Raw genomic sequence first — 13,015 nt, 5'->3', positions numbered from 1 at the left:
GTGGGAAACCACTGAAAGGCTTTGAAAAACGAGTGATATCATTTGATACACCTTAAAAGGTAATTCTAGGCACCAAGACAATTCAAGGCAGAAAGGAACAGATGGTGCTAGAACAACTGGGTCTGTATTGGGGAAAAAAATTGAATTGCAGCTGAGCACAGTGGTTCATGCCTGTAATCCAAGCACTTTGGGAGGCCTAGGTGGGTGGATCATGAAGTCAGGAGTTCAAGACCAGCCTGGCCAAGATGGTGAAACCCTGTCTCTACTAAAAACTACAAAAATGGGCTGGGCATGGTGGCTCACACCTGTAATCCTGGCACTTTTGGAGGCCGAGGCATGCAGATCACAAGGTCAGGAGATCGAGACCATCCTGACTAACGCAGTGAAACCCCGTCTCTACTAAAAATACAAAAAATTAGCTGGGCATGGTGGCAGGCGCCTGTAGTCCCAGCTACTTGGGAGGCTGAGGCAGGAGAATGGCATGAACCCAGGAGGCGGAGCTTGCAGTGAGCTGAGATCCGCGCCACTGCACTCCCGCCTAGGTGACAGAGCGAGACTCCATCTCAAAAAAATAAAACTACAAAAATTAGCCGGGTGCAGTGTCAGGCACCTGTAATCCCAGTTACTCGGGAGGTTGAGGCAGAAGAATCACTTGAACCCAGGCAGCAGAGGTTGCAGTGAGCTGAGGTCATGCCACTGCACTCCAGCCTGGGCAACAGAGTGAGACTCTGTCTCAAAAAAAAAGAAAAAAAAATTGAATTGCAACCCCTACCTCACACTGTATACCCAAATCTGGTTTGGGGTGGATCACAGATGTAACGTAAAAACTCAAAACATAAAGCTCATAGAGCAAGCAGGGAATGTTTCTATGACCTTGACATAGGCAAGATTTCTTAAGACCAAAAAAAAAAAAAAAAACCTACTACCCATAAAAGAAAAATTTGATATATTGCATCATCAAAATAGGTCTTGGCAAGCCAGGCATGGTGGCTCATGCCTGTAATCTCAGCACTTTGGGAGGCCGAGGTGGGTGGATCACCTGAGGTCCGGAGTTTGAGACCAGCCTGACCAATATGGTGAAACCCTGTCTCTACTAAAACTACAAAAAATTAGCCAGGCGTGGTGGCAGGCTCCTGTAATCCCAGCTACTCAGGAGACTGAGGCAGAGAGAATTGCTTGAACCCAGGAGGCGGAGGTTGCAGTGAGCTGAGATCGCGCCACTGCACTCCAGCCTGGGCAACAGAGCAAAACTCCATCTCAAAAAAAAAATTAACTGAGCATGGTGGTTTGTGCCTATAGTCCCAGCTACTTGGGTGGCTGAGGTGGGAGGATTGCGTGAGCCTAGGAGATGGAGGCTGCAGTGAACTATGATCACATAACTGCACCCCAGCCTAGGCGACAGAGACCCTGTCTCAAAAAAAAAAAAAAAAAAAGAATGAGAAGACAAGCCTCAGAATAATGGGAAAAAATATTTGCAAGCTATATGTCTGGCAAAAAAAAAAAACAAAACAAAAACTAGCATTCAGAATATATTTTACCAATCAGTATGGGAAGAAATGGCAATGTCGCAGAAAAATAGACAAAGGAATGGGCAATAGATGTATGAAATGTGTGTGACAGATTGTATTTTCCACAGATAGTGGCAACAATATCTTCCATCCTACATGTTCCTCTTACAGTATCACTTTGACCATCCTTACAATTAGAGGTAGAGCCTATTCTTCCTTCCCTTGAAACTGGTGGGAATTTTGTGGCTATTTAGGCCAATAAAGAGTATTGCCGAAGTGACATTATGCGACTTCTGAGTTTAGATCACAAAAGATGACAAAGCCTGTGCTTTATCTGCTGGAATACTCTCTCTTTAAGCCTTTAGCCACCATGTAAGCAGTGTGGCTGTTCTGAGGGCACTGTACTGTAAGGAAGCCCAGAGGGACCACAGGGTTACGCCCTGGCTACATGAAGAGAAAGAGAGAGATACCTGCAGCTGCTCCAGCCACCATCTGGCTGCATCTGCAGGAGAGACCCCAAGCCAGTTCTGCCCAGCCAACCTCCTAAAATCCAGACTCCTGAAACTGTGTGAGATAGTAAATGGACTGTTCATTGTTTAAGCTTCTAAGTTGGAGGTTGATTTGTTACATAGTAAAGAATGGCAGGAATAGCATGCATAACTTCATTAGTCATCAGGGAAATGCAAATTAAAACCAAAATGAGATTATCACTTCACACCTACCAGAATGACTGAAATGAAAAAAAAAAGTTACAATATCAAGTATGGGTGAGGAGGAAGAGCAATTGGAACATTCATACACTGCTGGTAGAAATATATGTCAATACAACCACTTTGGAAACCTGTTTGACAGAATCTACTACAGCTGAACATAAGCATACCCTTTGACCCAACCATCTCACTCCCAACAGCAATATACATACATATGGGTACAAGAATACGCGCAGCAGCATTATGAATAATGGCCCCCAAATTCAAACAACTCAAATGTTCATCAATGGTAGAATGAAAAATGTGTATCATATTCATGAAATTGAATACTATGCAGTAATAAAAACAAATGAACTACTGCTACATGCAAATACTTGAATAAATCTTGCAAACATAATGTTGAGTGAAAGAAGCCAGACATGGGCTGGGTGCGGTGGCTCACACCTGTAATCCCAGCACTTCGAGAGGATGAGGTGGGCAGATCACTTGAGTGTGTGGCAAACCCTGTCTCCACAAAAGATACCAAAAAAAAAATTAACTGGGCATGGTGGTTTGCACCTATAGTCCCAGCTACTCAGGAGGCTGGGGTGGAAGGATTGCTTCAGCCCGGGAGGTTGAGGCTGCAGTGAGTCGAGATTGCACCATTGCACTCCAGCCTGGGAGACACAGTGAGATCCTGTCCCAAAAATAATAATAGCCGGGTACAGTGGCTCACGCCTGTAATCCCAGCACTTTGGGAGGCTGAGGCGGGTGGACTACCTGAGGTCAGGAGTTCAAGACCAGCCAGGCCAACATATAGTGAAACCCCGTCTCTACTAAAAATACAAAAGTTACCTGGGCATGGTGGCACACATCTGTAGTCCCAGCTACTTGGGAAACTGAGGCAGGAGAATTGCTTGAACCTGGGAGGCAAAGGTTGGAGTGAGCCAAGATCACACTATTAATAGCACTCCAGCCTGGGCAACAGAGCAAGACTCCATCTCAAAAAAAAAAAATTATAATAATAATACAGATTGTATCATTCCATATAAAGTCCAAAAAGCAGGCAAAGCTAATCTATGACATTAGAAGTCAGGTTAAAGGTCACCTTTGGGGAAGAAGAGATTGAGATAGTGGGCACAGGAGCCCCCTGAGAATGTCCTGTTTCTTGACCTGGATGGTGATTACATGGGTGTGTTCACTTTGTGATAATTCACTTATGAGTCACGCACTTTTTGAATATATGCTCTACTTCAGCAAAATGTTAATTAAGAAAATAAATTGTGGGCAACCCGCTAGGTCCCCTTCCACACTGTGGAAGCTTTGTTCTTTCGCTCTTTGCAATAAATCTTGCTGCTGCTCACTCTTTGGGTCCGCACTGCCTTTATGAGCTGTAACACTCACTGCGAAAGTCTGCAGCTTCACTCCTGAGGCCAGCAAGACCACGAACCCACTGGGAGGAATGAACAACTCCGGATGGGAGGAACCAATAACTCCAGATGCGCCGCCTTAAGAGCTGTAACACTCACTGCGAAGGTCTGCAGCTTCACTCTTGAAGCCAGCCAGACCACGAACCCACCAGAAGGAAGAAACTCCGAACACGTCCGAACATCAGAAGGAACAAACTCCGGACACACCATTTTTAAGAACTGTAACACTCACCGCGAGGGTCCGCAGCTTCATTCTTGAAGTCAGTGAGACCAAGAACCCACCAATTCTGGACACACCATGTTCATGCCACTGCATTTTGCCCTGGGTGACAGAGCAAGACCCTATCTCAAAAAACAAAACAAAAAAAAATTGTGATTAATACATAGAAAATAGAGAATTGAGTGGTTGCTTTTAAATTGGAAGTATAACTTACATAGCGAAAGGGGTACAAATCTTGTGAATTTTACATATAATAAAATTTCATAAATGCATATACCTTTCTAACCAGTGTGAAGATCAAAATCTGGAACATGTCCAAAAAAAGAAAATAAATTGCCTCCAAGATCTTCGTCCCATCTCGAAGAACAGAAGAACGGAGTTGTTATTTACTGAAATGGGAAAAACATTTGAGGGAGCAGACTTTTTTTTTTGAGATAGAGAGATAGTCTCTGTCTCCTAGGCTGGAGTGCAGTGGCACCATCATGACTTACTGCAGCTTTGACCTCCCTAAGCTCAAGTGAACCTCCTACCTCAGCCTTCTGAGTAGCTGGGACTACAGGCATGCACCACCATACCTGGCTAATTTTTGTTTGTTTGTTTGTTTGTTTGTTTTTTGAGATGGAGTCCCGCTGTGCTGGGCTGGAGTGCAGTGGCGCTATCTCGGCTCACTGCAACCTCTACCTCCCAGGTTCAAGCGATTCTCCTGCCTCAGCCTCCAAAGTAGCTGAGACTACAATCGCATACCACCGCCTGGCTAATTTTTGTATTTTTAGTAGAGATGGGGTTTCACCATGTTGCTCAGGCTGGTCTCGAACTCCTGAGGCTCAAGCAATCCACCTGCCTCAGCCTCCCAAAGTGCTGGGATTACAGGCATGAGCCACGATGCCTGGCCCACTACTGCTCTTTTCACTGCTTCCTGTTGACCTTCAGGAAAAGAAGGCCGGAGTGGCTGCAATGAGACCCAACTAGGAGATGGTCCAGGTTGGCCTTAGTGTCAGGGACAGTGACTTCAGCAAGAAGATGGGAGGGGCCTTGCTGAAAGAAATCTGAAGGGTGCTGGAGAGGAGGAAGGGGCAATGATGTTGGGGTAGGGAGTAAGGAGGGGATGCCCCAGCACCTGTACTAATGCCAATGGACCCCTGGAATGGAGAAAGCCAGGCCTCTGTCCCCAGAGCCTGGAACCAGCCTCAGGAAGAGGGAGTGGAGAGTATAGAGCATTCCGCCTAAGCCTTCAGAGGCCTGCTAAGGCCCTGTTTACCATGAACTTCCATGAACCCAGGAAGGAAAGGGCTTAGTATACAAAATGGGCACCTGGAGCGTGCAGGTGATGCTGTTTCCTACCCTGTTGTGCTCATGACCCCACCAGCCTTAGGAATTCGGTATAGAGGGTACCAGGCCTGCCCATCTTCCCTGCTGTGCCCAGTCCCTAGGCCTGAAGGCCCAGCACAGAGGGGGTTAAGGGCTCAGGAACGCTTGCCTCTGGGTGGGTGGGAACTGTCAGCAAGGAGCCTTGTCTGTCTTGATAATCCAGGCTGCCTATCGTTTCCACAGCAGCTGTGAAGCAAACAGGTTGTCCTGGGAGGGAGGGAGGAATGTAAAGGCCTGGCTGATGGCGGGAAGGATTTGAGGCAGTAGGGACACCCAGGCTCCACTCAACAGCCACCTTTAGAACTGTACTTGGCTGGGCACGGTGGCTCACGCCTGTAATCCCAGCACTTTGGGAGGCCGAGGCAGGCGGATCACGAGGTCAGGAGATCGAGACCATCCTGGCTAACATGGTGAAACCCCATCTCTACTAAAAATACAAAAATTAGCCAGGCGTGGTGGCAGGCGCCTGTAGTTCCAGCTACTCGGGAGGCTGAGGCAGGAGAATGGTGTGAACCTGGGAAGCGGAGCTTGCAGTGAGCCGAGATCGCACCACTGCACTCCAGCCTGGGGGACACAGCCAGACTCCATCTCAAAAAAAAAAAAAAAGAAAGAAAGAAAAAAGAAAGAACTGTACCAGGAGACTGGAAAGGTCATGGCCCAAGTCTGGACTTGAGGGTCCCCATTGACCCAGAGAATAGGAACTGGAAGCTGATGAATAGAGTTAGGGAGGTGTTGAGAGGAAAATTTCCATTTCTGACTCAGTATGTGTCTCAACAGGGGTGCAAGGGGGACACTATCACGTGTACGTGCACAGGTATGAGTGAGCATGAGTGCCCACAGGTGTATGCCCCGTTGGAGAGAGTAAACAGGGAAAGCCCACTGCAAAGCCAGGAAGGAAGGAGCTTGGCATCTGTTGAGCTCCTGTTGTTCACGTGCCAGGCTCTAGGTTAGAAATATCCACCTTCACTGTCTCATTTCATCTTCACCAGCATGGAAAAGAAAGCATTTGAACCCCTTTTTTTTGAGACGGAATCTTGCTCTGTCGCCCAGGCTGGAGTGCAGTGGCACGATCTCAGCTCACTGCAACCTCCGCATCCCCGGTTTCAAGCAATTCTCCTGCCTCAGCCTCCTCAGTAGCTGGGATTACAGGCCTGTGCCAACAAGCCCAGCTAATTTTTGTATTTTTAGTAGAGATGGAGTTTCACCATGTTGGTCAGGCTGGTCTCGAATTCCTGACCTCGTGATCTGCCCGCCTCAGGCTCCCAAAGTGCTGGGATTATAGGTGTGAACCACCGCGCCCAGCCTTTTTTTTTTTTTTTTTTTTGAAACAGAGTCTCACTCTGTCACCCAGGCTGGAGTATAATGGCACTATCTCGGCTCACTGCAACTTCTGCCTCCTAGGTTCAAGAGATTCTCCTCCCTCAGCCTCTCGAGTAGCTGGGATTACAGGTGCCTACCACCACGCCTGGCTAATTTTTGTATTTTTAGTAGAGACAGGGTTCCGCCATGTCGTCCAGGCTGGTCTCAAACTCCTGACCTCAAGGGATCCGCCCACCTCGGCCTTCAAAGTGCTGGGATTACAGGCATAAGCCACCGAACCTGGCCTGAACCCCATTTTACTGTTGAGGAAGCCAAGACTCTAAGATCAGGTGCAGGGGCCAGAATCACTCAGCGGTAGTGTGGTGGAACCCGGACTCTGACAAGTCAATCAGAAGCTGTGCTTATTCCCTGCTAGCTCTCAGTACTCCTAGATAGGAAGCAAGAACCCTAATGCACAACCCCTGAACTGTGAAGGCTAAAGCTCTGGTTCAAGCCAAACATGGCCTGTGATTTCAGGACAAGCGAGCTTCATGAGAAGGCTTGGCTCATAAACTGCAAGAGGTCAGAGAAAGGAGAGGGGATTGTTGCTGGATTGCAGCTGCCCAAGAGCAGTGTGTGGAAGAGGCTTAACAAGGGATTAGATGACTAGGCATGGTGGCTCATGCCTGTAATCCCAGAACTTTTAAGGGCTGAGGTGGGGAGGTTTGCTTGAGGCCAGGAGTTTGAGATCAGGCTGGGTCCCACAGTGAGAACTTTTTTTTTTTTTTTTTTGTCACTGTTGTCAGCCTGGGTTGGAGTGCAATGGCATGATTCGGCTCACTGCAACCTCCGCCTCCCAGGTTCCAGCAATTCTCCTGTCTCAGCCTCCCGAGTAGCTGAGATTACAGGCGCCTGCCACCATGCTCAGCTAATTTTTCTATTTTTAGTAGAGACACGGTTTCACCACGTTGGCCAGGCTGGTCTTGAACTCCTGACTTCAAGTGATCTGCCTGCTTCGGCCTCCCAAAGTGCTAGGATTATAGGTGTATGCCACTGTGCCTGGCCTCTATCTCTATTTAAAAAAAAAAAAATTTTTTTCTGAGATGGAGTTTTGCTCTCGTTGCCCAGGCTAGAGTGCAGTGGCCCAATCTCACCTCACTGCAACCTCCACCTTCTGGTTTGAAGAGATTCTCCTGCCTCGGCCTCCCAAGTAGCTGGGATTACAGGTGCCCACCACCACGCCCAGCTAATTTTTTTTATTTTTAGTAGAGATGGGGTTTCACCACATTGGTCAGGCTAGTCTCGAACTGCTGACCTCGTGATCCACCCACCTTGGCCTCCCAAAGTGCTGGGATTACAGGCATGAGCCACTGCACCCGGCCCTAAAAAAATTTTTTTTAAGACAGGGTCTCACTCTGTTACCCAGGCTGAAGTGCAGTGGTGCAATCACGGCTCACTGCAGCTTCAACCTCCCAGGCTCAAGCGATCCTCCCACCTTAGCCTTCTGAGTAGCTGGAACTACAGGTACATGCCACCACACCAAGCTAATTTTTGTATTTTTTGTAGAGATGGATTTTGTCATGTTGCCTATGCTGGTCTCCAACTCCTGGCCTCAAGCAATCCACTCGCCTCAGCCTCCCAAAGAGCTAGGATTATAGGCATGAACCACCACACCAAGCTTCTATAAAAATTTTGTTTTAAAATTACCTGGAGCCGGGCGCGGTGGCTCACGCCTGTAATCCCAGCACTTTGGGAGGCCGAAGTGGGTGGATCATGAAGTCAACAGATAGAGATCATCCTGCCCAACATGGTAAAACTCCATCTCTACTAAAAATACAAAAATTAGGGCTGGGCACGGTGGCTCACGCCTGTAATCCCAGCACTTTGGGAGGCTGAGGTGGGTGGATCACCTGAAGTCGAGAGCTCAAGACCAGCCTGACCAACATGGAGAAACCCTGACCCTACTAAAAATACAAAATTAGCTGGGCATGGTGGCACGTGCCGATAATCCCAGCTACTCCGGAGGCTGAGGCAGGAGAATCACTTGGACCCGGGAGGAGGAGGTTGTGGTGAGTCAAGATTGTGCCATTGCACTCCAGCCTGGGTGACAAGAGTGAAACTCCGTCTCAAAAAATAATAATAAATACAAATACAAAAATTAGCTGGGTGTGGTGGCGCACGCCTATAGTCACAGCTACTTGGAAGCTGAGGCAGGAGAATCGCTTGAACCCAGGACACAGAGGTTGCAGTGAGCCAAAATCATGCCACTGCACTCCAGCCTGGCTACAGAGCGAGACTCGGTCTTTTTTTTTGAGACGGAGTCTCGCTCTGTCGCCCAGGCTGGAGTGCAGTGACGCGATCTCAGCTCACTGCAAGCTCCGCCTCCCAGGTTCATGCCATTCTCCTGCCTCAGCCTCCCAAGTAGCTGGGACTACAGGTGCCCGCCACCACGCCCGGCTAATTTTTTGTATTTTTAGTAGAGACGGGGTTTCACACCGTGTTAGCCAGGATGGTCTCGATCTCCTGACCTCGTGATCCGCCCGCCTCAGCCTCCCAAAGTGCTGGGATTACAGGCGTGAGCCACCGCGCCCGGCCGAGACTTGGTCTTAAAAAAATGTATATTACCTGTACCTGGAGCCAGGCCAGGAGTGGTGGCTCATGCCTGTAATCCCAGCACTTTGGGAGGCCAAGGCGGGTGTATCACGAGGTCAGGAGTTCAAGACCAGCCTGGACAAGATGGTGAAACCCCATCTCTACTAAAAATACAAAAATTAGCCAGGCGTGGTGGCGGACACCTGTAATCCCAGCTGCTCAGGAGACTGAGACAGATAATTGCTTGAACCCGGAAGATGGAGGTTGCAGTGAGCTGAGATTGCATCACTGCACTCCAGCCTGTGGAACAGAGCAAGACACCCTCTCAAAAAAAAACAAAAAACAAAAAAACAAAAAAAATACGTGGAGCCGGGTGCAGTGGCTCATGCCTGTAATCCCAGTACTTTGGGAGGCCAAGGTAGGCAGATCACTGGAGGTCAGAAATTTGAGACCAGCCTGGCCAACGTGGTGAAACCCCGTCTCTACTAAAAATACAAAAAATAATTAGCCAGGAGTGGTGGTGCATGCCTGTAATTCCAGCTACTCGGGAGGCGGAGGCAGGAGAATCTCTTGAACCCAGAGGCAGAGGTTGCATTAAGCCAAGACTATGCCACTGCATTTCAGCCTGGGCGACAGAGCGAGAAAAAAAAAATTACCTGGGTGTGGTGGTATGTGCCTGCAGTCCCAGTTACTTGGGAGACTGAGGCAGGAGGATTCCTTGAGTCCAGGAATTCAAGGTTGCAACGTGCTGTGATTGTACCACTGCACTCCAGTCTCTGGGGAAAAAAAAAAAAAAAAAGAGGTCTGATAGATGAGTGGAGCCAGCCTGCATAAGCAGAAACACAGAAGGAATCCTTGCATCATTCAGGGGCTTTCTTACTCGATTTCACTGAATCTTGTTTGTTTGTTTGTTGTTGTTTTGAGACGGAGTTTCACTCTGTTGCCCTGGCTGGAGTACAGCAACGCAAATCTCAGCTCAATGCAGCCTCCGCATCCCAGGTTCAAGTGATTCTCCTGCCTCAGCCTCTTGAGTAGCTGGGATTACAGGTGCCCGCCAGCACACCCAGCGACCTTTTTTGTATTTTTAGTAGAGGCAGGGTTTTGCCATGTTGACCAGGCTGGTCTCGAACTCCTAACTTCAAGTGATCCACCCACCTTGGCCTCCCAAAGTACTGAGATTACAAGTGTGAGCCACCGTTCCCAGCTAGATTTTACTGAATCTTCTGAAGGATCTTGTGAGGCAGGTATTATTTTCATCCCTATAATGGATAAGGAGGTTCAGAATCACATTACTGGTAACTGGCAGAACTTAGGTTTGATTCCATTGAAACTCAAAAAGGCTTCACAAAGACACAAAATCTACCCTATTCCTAGCAGGTTTGTGCATAGAGCCAGGGTGTGGGGGGTCTGGAGAACAGGGCTGTAGTTCTGCTCACTGTAAGACTCCGGCCAAGCACTTCCTCCCTGAACCTTAGTTTCTCTATCGTGAAAATGGCATGCAGGTGTCTTTTGGAGACTGACGGACATCGGCAAAGCCCCCAGGAAAGCCATTCCTAGGACCCCACTCCCTGGAAGGGCTCCAGGGGCATCTGGGTACAGTGCTCAACATGCACACTTCCTCATGGGGCTAAACGGCATGAAGAGTATAAGGGAACATATGCTTGAGCATCTGTTCCATGTAAGACATTCTCTGAACACCTCCCAGGATAAATCCCGGGTGCTGGGCCAGGGAGATGGTTCAGACAAGGTGCCCATTCATGGAATGGTTGGGGACAAACAAGGAAATTTGCCACACTGTGATGAGGACAACAGTAAGAGCAGGTCCCAAGCCTGGACCTAGAGAGGCAAGTGTCAGGGAGAGTGAAGAGAAGCTTCACAGACCAGTCAAGATGAAGTGGAACAGGCCTCTCTGACAAACTCCTAAATCTCAAGCCACATTGACCACATGGAGGGTAAGGATTAGAATGGTTTTCCAGGCTGGGTGCAGTGGCTCACACCTGTAATCTCAGCACTTTGGAAGGCCAATGCGGGAGGAATGCTTATTCAGTTACTCTTGAGAGGCCGAGGTAGGGGGATCCCTTGAGCCCAGAAGTGAGTTATGACCGCACCACTGCACCACTGCACTCCAGCCTGGGCAATAGAATGAGACCGTGTCTTTTTTAAAAGAAAAAAAGAAAAACAAAAAATAGTGGCCAGGCAGGCAGATCACCTGAGGTAGGGGATTCAAGACCATCCTGACCAACACGGTGAAACCCCGTCTCTGCTAAAAATACAAAAATTAGCTGGGCATGGTGGCGGGCGCCTGTAGTCCCAGCTACTCGGGAGGCTGAGGCCAAAGAATCCCTCGAACCTGGGAGGCGGAGGTTGCAGTGAGCTGAGATTGTGCCACTGCACTCCGGCCTGGCAACAGAGTGAGACTCGGTCTCAAAAAGCAAACAAAACAAAACAAAACGAAAAACCAGTTTCCCAGCTTCTCAGAATTTCTCAAAGTCCTTTGTTCCTGAATGAGTTTTGCTACTGTCTATGCTATGAGACATTGAATGAGAAAACACTGAATAACCGTTTGAATAACCATATTATTTGGCCTCCTTTTATCCTTGTATAAAACTGCTAATGTCATGAGACATAGTAAAGCAACCAAGAGGAAAATAAGAGTAATTCTACCCACTGAATTTATTATTTATTTTTTAGAAACAGGGTCTCACTCAGCCAGCCTCCCATGCTGGAGTTCAGTGCTGCTGCAATCAGTTCACTGCAGCCTCAGTCTCCCGGGGTCAAGAAATGGTCTCACCCCAGCCTCCCAAGTAGCTAGGAATACAGGCATGTGTGCCACCACAGCTGGCTAATTTTTTTTTTTTTTTGAGATGGAGTTTTGCTCTTGTTGCCCAGGCTGGAGTACAATGGGATGATCTCAGCTCACTGCTGCCTCTGCCTCCCGGGTTCAAATGATTCTCCCGCCTCAGCCTCCTGAGTAGTTTGGATTACAGGCATGCACCATCATGCCCGGCTAATTTTGTATTTTTAGTAGAGATGGGGTTTCTCCATGTTGGTCAGGCTGGTCTCAAACTCCTGACCTCAGGTGATTCGCCCGCCTCGATCTCCCAAAGTACTGGGATTACAGGCGTGAGTCACCATGCTTGGCCCACAGGTGGCTAATTTTTAAATGTTTCTGGAGAGATGAAGTCTTGCTATGTTGTTGTGGCCAGTCTGAACTCCTGGGTTCAAGCGACCCTCCTGCCTCAGCCTCCTAAAGTGCTGAGATTACAGGCATGAGTCACTGTGCCCGGCCTGAATTTCTTTTTTTAATGTGTATGCTGTGTATCTCTATGTGTTGTATGTGTGCGTACATGTGGGCAGTGCACATGTGTGCATTTGTATGTGTGTGTTTTGCATATTATGTGTATCTGTCTGTGAGTGTCTACGGCTGCTTCCTGTTCCTCTTTGAGTCGTGCATTGTTCTCCGATGCTGAGAGGTGGAGGGAACCCACAAGCTTTGGACAATTCTCTGCTCCTCTCTGGCTTCAGTTTCTTTCCTATATAAATAGGAGACTTGAACTCCATGATTTTGAAGGACCTACGCAGATCTGACCATCCTTAACTTCATCACCATGCACTTTAGGACTTCTTCCAAAAAATACCTAAAGAACAGTCAAGAGCTTAAAGCTGCAGTGGCAGGGGTTGAAGTTAGAAGGACAAAGGCCCTAGACTTGCCTCACTGTCCTCAGAAAAGCCATGGAGCTCCTGGTTTGAATCAAAAGCTGTCAGAATTTAAAAGTCAGGCCCAAGGCCCTAGCTGGTGTCCTCCCACCTCTGTACTGGCCAGAGAGTCTCCATGTGCCTTGCAGAGAGGCAGAGGGATTCACATTCTAACTCCCTGTGAGGTACTGGGGAGGCAGAGGAATGGAAGAA

This window comes from Pongo abelii, chromosome 19 (genome assembly GCF_028885655.2).
Source record: "Pongo abelii isolate AG06213 chromosome 19, NHGRI_mPonAbe1-v2.0_pri, whole genome shotgun sequence".
Taxonomy (NCBI): Eukaryota; Metazoa; Chordata; class Mammalia; order Primates; family Hominidae; genus Pongo; species Pongo abelii.
This window is presented reverse-complemented; position numbering follows the sequence as displayed.